This window comes from Ambystoma mexicanum, chromosome 5q (assembly GCF_040938575.1).
Source record: "Ambystoma mexicanum isolate Mex_15411 chromosome 5q, UKY_AmexF1_1, whole genome shotgun sequence".
Lineage (NCBI taxonomy): Eukaryota > Metazoa > Chordata > Amphibia > Caudata > Ambystomatidae > Ambystoma > Ambystoma mexicanum.
Window position 1 is genome coordinate 1,342,003,841 of NC_090933.1, and position 9,366 is coordinate 1,342,013,206.

The window sequence follows — 9,366 nt, forward strand, 5'->3', positions numbered from 1 at the left end:
AATACTCTGTCCGTGGACATGTTAAGAGTCTCAAAGTGCAGCCTGTCTCCACTTTCCACGGTGCACTTGAAATGTTATGTTTCACTTCTTGAAATGTAGCCCATGGAGTTGGCACACAGTCATCATTGCTTGCGTAGAATTGGAGGGATCAGTGAAGTGTTTGCATTCATCGAAAAAGGGGAGGCGCACATCACATTGCGTGCGCATTCTTGGACAAGTTCTTGCTGTAACCTTCCCCCACCATTCCCCCCTGCCCTTCCAGTATTCCGATCTATAGCAACGGAGCGAGTAATGGCTGTGCTCCTAGTATTGTTAGGCACCAGGGACCAGGCCTTTCCCTCCCTGGTAACTGTACCTAAGGGCCTAAGCCTGAGGAATGTTCTCCTCAGCTGAAACGGTCATGTGCAGTGCAGTGCAGTGCAGTGCGGCGTTAGGCCTAAATCGCAGAGCGGCAAGCATGTGAGAACCGAAGCTCAACATGTGCACTTCTCCACAATGAATCCCGGAGGCAGTCACGCCAAGACAAGAATCTTTCAGCCAATCAGATGCTTCAGGGGGAGGAACAGCGATTCCAGTTTTATTAGGTTATTGTTCCACCCCTTAAGCATATGAGATTATACTGAGAGTGCAGATAGCAGGCTGTCACTCATTTGCTTACAATCCGATTGGCTTTCCTTGACTTCATCTGAAGGAAAGGCAAACCATGAAGCGTACGTGGCGGATCCGAGCACTATGTGAGTCCCTCCGTAGGCCTTCCTCAGTGCTCCGTCCACTTTCCCATCCGTGGAACCTTGATGGCTGCCACCGGTGCCATTGGTGACCTCCCACGGGGTAGATAGAAAATTATCTACCTGGATTGTCTGTGCCATTGTTTTCGCCACTCTCTTCAGGGGGTAACGTTTTTCCAAGAATCTGGGAACTGCTGTTTTATTCGGCTGCTTCCAGTCCCTGAGGATTTCCTCCGTGATGATATGATGGGTTATTTATAACGTGCTTAATACCCAGAGGTTTCTAAGTGTGGACCTGGGGATCGAACCTGCGTTCCTCTGCGTCGTATTTCTTGCAAGGCTAGTACGTTGCCCCTGAACTATCCTCCCGAGACCATCTCTGTAAGCAAAGGGTGCACTTAAACTGTGGGGGAGGAGCCCTTGTGAGTCCCTCTGGAGGCTCTGACTCTGGGAACCCCATATAATGCGCCATCTGGATCAGGACATTGGCCACTGATTATTTGTCCAAGTATTTACCCCTTTGGTCCTCCCTAAGTGAGGAAAGAGGGAGTCCTTTGTGGAGCTGGGGGAGGAAGGGGGGACATGCCTATGCTTGCCTCTGCTCCTAATCTCTTCTCCTTTAATGGTGTTTAAAACATATTTCCAGCGCTCTCCCCTCTGAGATGCTTGCATATCTCCCCTTTTTAGGTGCGAGTTTATCACTGTCCTTCCCCATTTATGGAGGACCGCGTCTGTAAACTTGACATGAGGAAATGAACCCGTGCCATTGCTGCCTTCCCTGTGTCTCGATGCAGAAGACCTTCCTCGGTTGCCCCCAGGTCAGCAATGCGAGCGCACACAGGTTGTCTAGCAAGCAATGCCTTGGCCAGCAAGCCTTCCCGGCCCTCCCACAACATGACCTATGCCGCTCTGGACTCCTGTCACTCCACCAAAGCTCTGGGGTCTCTGTGCCACCATGGCTCTCAAAATGTCGTGGGACCAACCGCTTAACCGGCGGAGCCCGGTGCTTGGCATGGGCATCGGGAGCTGACAATCTGGCAGGGCCTCTGGGACCGCCCGCATGGCGCTGGCCGTCCAGAGGAGCATGGCTTCTCCTGGCTCGGCCAGGAAAGGCAATATGGCAAAGAACTGCCACTGGGGTCTCTGCCAGAGGCAGGGCATTTTTTTTTAACTGAAGGTCGTCTGTAATTGGGGCCAATATGCCCTGAAGTTAAGGGGCGAGGCCTGGATGGAGAGGAATACATAGTGAAAAAGGGGTTCCTGAAAGTGAGGTAAGGTTACCTCCCAGATAAGCAGCGCTGGCTAATGGGCCTGTTCCAGCCGGATCTTGGGATCCGGCATCAGATCTCCAGCCGGATCTTGGGATCCGGCTTGTCTCTGCCCAGCCCTGCCAAACACCTGTGCACAGTGCGCTCGTACGTGTTCTACTCTGCTCTATGCGAGCGCGCCTGTGTGCACAGTGCCTGTGTGCACAGTGCACTTGCACAGAGCTCAGTAGATCACTGAGGCCCAGTGGCATACCGGAGGGGGGCAGCTGCGGGACATTTGTCAGTGGGACACCTCTCCCGTTGGGCACCTCAATGAGGGTGCCCAACGGGACAGGTGACCCACAGGCAGGGAAAAGGTGTGCCGAGCAATGCCTGCTCTTCGCGCTCATTGTCTACCCTTTCCGAAATGGAGAGGCATCCCGCTGCCAGGGCAATGTCCCAGAGCCCCGGGCAGCAAAGGGGCTGGCACGTTGCTCTGTGTCAACGGAGCCTTACAATGTGAGCTGATGGGAGGGAGGGGGGGACTATTAGCAGGGACCTTTGCCCCTTTAGAAACGTGAGTGGGAGGAAGTGATATGCACGTATGACTATGGCTTTAAAACCCAAGGGGCATTTGTTAAGCTCACTTGGAATGCAGGTGGGGGGGTGAATACAATGAAAGCCACGCTCTTACTCCTCAACTTCCTTCTATGACCATGTATATGGTGTATGGTTAGTTTACCATGAAAGGCTAGTTTATTATGTAATGCGGGTTGCTTCTAAGGCATTGCTATAAATAAAGAATTATTTAAGCACATGAAATGCAAAGCAAAATCTTAATACAAACATCTATCAACTAAACCTGGGAAGATGTGCTCAGTTACTTAAATTGTCCACATCTCGGTTTCATCGTTTAACCAAAGTGTGTGATCCTGGGCTAATCATTCAATAGCACTGTGTCTTTTCTGCAGCCCTGTAAGTGATTCTGATTCATGTCACAGCATATGTTAATGCATCCTGCTGTTCTAAAAAAAGCCTAATGACTATGGCGTTGCTCCTTATATGGTAATAGTGTAATGTAGATATGTTGCACCACTTGGCTTACTTATGGCAACTTATTCTGAATGTATTTGCCTGGTGCCTCCAAGTATCAGAGACTGATGATGCTCCTTGCCATGTCCTTTTGTGTGAAGTCACTTGTGTTGGTGCAATCCATATGCAAGTTAGGAGGTTTGCATGCATTTTGCCCCCGAGCGCCTGGTCAGAGGCCTTTACAGATGAGTTTCCTGCATCTGTAATGTGATAAGTCTCATATATATGAGACTGGAGCCAGTGTACGTTTATGTCTTTACTTAGGATTACTTTACGCGCATTGTATATAGATGTATAGCTGAAGGAAATTACAGGTAAGGGAAACCTCCACCAGCCCCTCACTCTGGCCAGCACCTCGATGAACCGCCGACTATAGAACCAGAGCGGGAACATTCCACACCTACATCACTTGCATATCAAACCCTAGTCAGAAAATAACATAATGATTCTGCAGTTTTATTTTTTTGGCTATTTGTTAAGATGCCATCTGCCACTAATGTTACCAAAAAAGGAGATTGGGGTGGGGGTAGCAGGTTTGGGGGCACGAATGAGACCGTATGGAATTGCGCGCACTGCATTTGGGGGGGAGAAGTAGCAGGACTTTTTTCGTAGCTTGCCCTCCCCACCCCACTCTTCCAATGCCGGATACTCCCCTGCTGAGGACACCCCCAGGTATGCCAAGATTCAAAGACCCTGTGACAGAGCAGAAAGCACACTGTGCACACAGAGCAGAATCCATTTGGATAACGCAATGATCACTTTGGTAATGTAATCTGCTCTGTACAAGCACACTGAGTACACAGATCAGATTACATTATCGAGCCCGCAAAGCTGGGGACTAGGTGATCATTGCCTTTTCCAATCAGATTCCGGTATTTGTAGACTTTAGAAGATGGCTTGGAAAGGACACAAACCATAGTAATGTACGAACGTGCATATCGCATAGCTCTCAACCATTTCTGTCGCAAAGGCGGGTGAAAACAACCAATTTTATTTTTGGCGGGTGAGAGGCCCATTGAAACGAATGGGCGTGCAGGAGGCCTGGCGGGTGAGTCCGCTGTTTACAAGGCGGGTGACACCCACCAAAAGCGTGTGAGTTGAGAGCTATGATATCTTACTATAGTGTGTCTACTTTTCAAGCCATGAACGAAATTACGCCATTTTTAAACTATTTTGAACATCTTTTGATTGGAGTTCAACTGCCATCTCTGCCTCCTCCAAACTCCTCCCCCACTCTGGCCCTTTGTTGGATCCCCTTCACATTTTTTTCCATTTCCACCACTGCAGAGAAGTACTGGGAGGAGGAAGAGGGACACGGAATCCTTTTTTGTTTGAGATTGCTGACCGGGGCTTTAAGTGGGCCTGGGCTAGCTAGGGCTCAGAACCAGCAGTCTCCCAATATTGCCCTTGAGCCAGGCTCTCCAACTGACTTTCCCGACCAGATTTCTTCTTTGAGTAGAACATACAAAGATGAGTGACAATACTGCTCTTTGCCAGTAGATGTCGCTCTTAGTCATGTTTATAATTACATTTTTTTTATTTACTTGTATATAATCATTAAGATTTTAAATAATTACATTAGATGAATACATTTTGAATTAAGTTGTTTGTTGCTAAATATTAGATTCAACTCAATAGCCGGAGCATTTCTTGGGTATCTTCACGTCCAAGCGTCGGCCTTGGCAGACATGACGTCACCATCCCCACCCCAAAGCCCGATACCGTCAACCAACGGCGATGCGCGTCGTACGCTGACGTCACCGCCGCAGCTTTGTTGCAGGCGTCCAAAGCTTTGGCGCGTCAGGCGTATTTCACCAATCAGCGGGTACCGTATTGTTTAGGGTAGCCCCGGCCGGGCCATGGTCAGCTCTCCTACCGTAGTCGTCCGCATACAGGCTCGCGCTCATCTCCGGAGCTCTCCAGTGCGCGGGAAAGGCCTGACTGAAACGCGAGTGGGCCCGTCACAGTGCAGCGCGGGAAGGGCGTGCTGTGGGGTGGGGGGCGGAAGACTCCTGCCCTGCCCCCGCAGGTGTAGATACACGGACAGTGTAGAACACAGTAAAGGCACCTACGCATTAGAATGGGAACGGCTTTCTAGCGTCGTCACTGGACGGTTGGGTTTTAGGCTGCTGTCTTTTGAGAGTTGGGCTTATTTTATTCCCTGTCCCACAGTCTTGAGAATGATGTGGCAATCAGATTGTGCAACATGTTGTAATATGGAAAGTCCAGCTGCAGGGCACGGTGTTGTTTTCGGATCGGTGCATGTCTTCAGAGTTTGCTGAAGGCCTCGACCCTCCAGTCACTCATGGGCTGCCCACTGAGCACCCAGAACAGGGCTGCGGCCAAGAGAAGCCAAGCGATTGAGCGGCGACTGCGGCGCGACATCCTGAAGAAACCATCCAGGGAAGTGAAACTGTTGCTGGTGGGGATGCCCGAGTGTGGCAAGAGCACCATTATGAAGCAGCTGAAGATCATTTGTGGCCAGGGATTCTCTCAGGAAGAGCGGCGACAGGGCAAGGCGCTGGTGTACAATAACACTATCAAGTACATCACTGCCATAGTACAGGCCATGACCAGACTAAACATAGACTTCAGTGATTCTGGAAGAGCTGAGGATGCCCGGCAGCTGTTCTTATTAGGTGGATGTGTCGACAAGAGGGTGATGACCCCTGAACTCTTTGGAGCTGTGAAGCGGTTATGGGAGGACAGTGGTGTGCAAGAATGCTTCCGCAGGTCCCAGAGGTGTGGTCTCAGTGACTCTGCAGCTTATTACTTGAACGACTTGGAAAGGATAAGCCAACACACTTATGTCCCCACTGAGCAAGACTTGCTGCGAGCTAGCGGGAAGACATCGGGCATCACAGAAGAATGCTGCAGCATTAGAGATTACGAGTTCAAGGTCTTTGATGTTCGTGGTCAGAGGCCAGAGAGCCAAAGGTGGATTGAATGTTTTGCGGATGTGAATGCGGTCATAGTCTGTGTGGCTCTCAGTGACTATGACCATGTGCCGTCCGATGGCGAGCAAATGAACCGAATGCACCAGAGCATGCAGCTCTTCCGCTGCATCTGCAACAACAGGTGGCTGAGGGGAACCCCAAAAATTCTCTTCATGAACAAGCGGGATCTGTTTGAGAAAAAAATAAAGAGGAATCCACTCACAATTTGCTATCCAGAGTACACAGGTCCCAATTCGTTTGAAGATGTGGCCGCCTACGTTCAGTGTCAATTTGAAGGGCTGAACACCATGCGAGACTCTGAGGATGTAATCACGCACTTCACCTGTGCCACAGACACACGGATCATGCAGTTGGTTTTTGAAGCAATCACTGAGTATATCTTCACTGTTACTAGTTTTGGGCGCCTTGGCGTGGATCCACATTCGGGTTACTACGCAGGAATGTATTAATCTTGAAGATCGTAATCTGACCTTTCGCACTGATAGACATTTTTGGGAACCAACGCCAATGTGAGGAATATTAGTGTCCCTTGAGGAATCTCCACCATAGACAGGTCTTCTCGCAACATTTTTGGGTGCTAACATGAGGAATGTTAGTGTCCCTAGAGGAATCTACACCATAGACAGGTCTTCTCGCAACATTTTTGGGTGCTAACATGAGGAATGTTAGTGTCCCTTGAGGAAACTCCACCATAGACTGGTCTTCTCGCTCCAGGGGCTACAGACAGACAATCACAGCATTACTCTACTGGATACAGCACGCCAGGACATTATTTATGGCCCCCCAAGTCACATGAGTTTTATGATGAAGGGTTGCCTTGCCAAAAGTCTGTGTCTCTCTCATGTCAGGTGCGTGAAGCCTCTGTCATCCAATTTTTGTCTATGCATCCTGACACCCACTGTTTCACTTTTGAAAAGCATGATTTCAGTCTCATAATAATACATCAAAGTGACAATGCCTTTACAAGGCAATGTATCACACAGGTTATGTTAAAACAGGAGATTAAAAAAATGCACTTCATAGCACTTGTTTTCTCTTAACTCAAATTTGCGCCCCAGCGCTGCTACCACCTGGTCATCCTCATGGACAGTCTGACCCGCTGTATAATACCTGTGGGTATCACTGCATATTATCCCCACCAAAAATATCGCCGTATATATGGTCGTCTGGAACGGCCATAGGCGATATTTTTGGGGGGATACATTTTGTGGTTTTTGGGGGTGGGGGTGTCTCCCGCAGGTTCCATGCCTTCATATTGCGGCAAAAATATGGGGATATATTTGTATGGTGATATTTATGCGGGCATATTAATACATTCAAACCAACCTGTGTGGTACATTTCGGCCATCCAGAAAAACGAGCAGTGCACCCCTACTTTACACTGATCGTAGAGAACCTTATGCTGAAGACCTGCCAACTTGTCAACTACAGCACATGCCATCTCCCTTTATTTTTTAGTACAAGCCTTCCATAGTCTGGTATCGTAAGCATTTGAACATTTAAATCATCATACTGTTAGATTTATAAGTGTATCATTTTGTTATATGGCAAAGACCCTGGCGAAGTTCACATGGCAAGCGGTCCATTCACTTTATCGAATGATTGAAAAATGTTGATGTTGCCAAATCTTTGGACAAGTCAGTGGCATTCCCAGGGATGCGCCTTGACTGGCTTTTTAGCTGCATTATCTCTTATAGAGTGGTGCGACTGGAGTTGAGCATTATAACCTACCGGGCTTTATTCTAATTACATGCCTTGTTACAGTCCACAGATTCTGTTGAGGTAAGCCACCGGGAAAGCGAGTTGTTGGGTGTTTATGTGTGGGTTAAATTCATCCATCCATATGGAACTCTGCACTCTGCAGTGATTACGGGAGGTGTCTCTCGGCATCACATGTCTGTCAATGTAGAATGATGCCTTTCTTTACACTACAGGCTTCCATCCCCTTATATGCAAATCAAACTGTGTTTATAACCTTCCTTGTTATTTTATTAATTTAATTTAGTGTAAATGGTTTAAAACAAACCTTGCACTCAATTAACATTTAGCATCACGTGCATCATATCACATGTCACATTCAATTAAAGGGGACACTTACTACATTTCATATTTATAAGGTGCAAACTAGTTATCAAATATAATTGGAAAAGAAAGAATACACTTAAAAACACATTTTGTAATTCATCCTCATCATCACCTTATTTCAATTCTTTAACAATTTAGTCATTTTGTTTAAATTAATTCCTAAAAATACAACTCCATCATAATGTAAAATTTCTCAATTTATCTATTTGCTCGTTAAATTGATTCTTTGGAAAAATCTCATAAGTGCAAACATTAAGCCCATTGAATTCCCTTGAATAATCTTTGACCATAGACACTTCTTTAAAACAAACAACGTTTCATAACTTTCCTTGATTCTTTGTATAAATTAATGTGCAGTGCTCCCGGTTCCATTTCTCTCCAGTCAATGTAGGACGCTGGCTGCTTTTATCTTTCAGTGCAGAGCGCTAATTGTCCCTTACAGCCTTAATGTCTCCTTTGCATCAGTCAGTGTACAGGGCTGCCTGGTTTGTGTCACTGGAAAGGTGCCAATGATTGGAACCTTCTTGACTGCTTCAGCGCTGCCTGTGGTTACGGCGACCCAGCCTGGATTTCAGCCCGCTCCCTGCTTCGTGCCTGCGTTCCAGACTTACTCCATGTTCTAGGTTTTGGTTTCATCCAGCTGGTGTATTTTGGTAGCTGTATGCTTTCCAAGAGGCAGTTGCAAGAGTACAGGAGTTACAAGGAATATATATGGCAGCATGAGGTGGGTGGGATGAAATGAGATTGCTATTTGCTCTTACACTCCCCCCACTCCGTTATGTGTTTCTGTATATTCTGAAGGGCGCAAGGAAGGAAAGGCCACAGACATGTGTATCTGTGAACATTCGGTTGTTAAATTGGCTGACAGCCACGTGCAAGCGGGATCCTTTGGCTGGCAATCCTGGAAGGGATACAAAGAAGTATCCTGTGAGGCTCAGAGGGACTGCTATGGAGTCCTCTCCTGCAGATTCTCTGTGCTCTGTATGGGAAGTTCAGGGTGCTTAGGCTGTTATCCTTCGCCTGGGGGAGAATCACCTGGTATGGGAACGCCAGTATGGTTGTGACCAAAGAAATGAAGGGGAACAACATCCATACAAGGAAGCAATGACTGAACGCTTGGGAGGGTGGATAGCAGCCTTATCATGTAGCGTTTGTAGAGGGGCTTGGTGTGTAGCGCTCATGGAGAGAAGATTGAAAAGGTTAAAGAGATGCGAAGGTTCCGTATATATAGGACGGTGGATGTTCTCCTCTATAAAG

At 47.7% G+C, this 9,366-nt stretch overlaps 1 pseudogene; it reads left to right on the forward strand.

Moving 5' to 3' along the window:
- The first annotated feature begins 4,819 nt into the window (after positions 1-4,819).
- On the forward strand, positions 4,820-8,362 carry LOC138498112 (guanine nucleotide-binding protein G(i) subunit alpha-1 pseudogene; annotated as a pseudogene).
- The last annotated feature ends 1,004 nt before the right edge of the window (positions 8,363-9,366 follow it).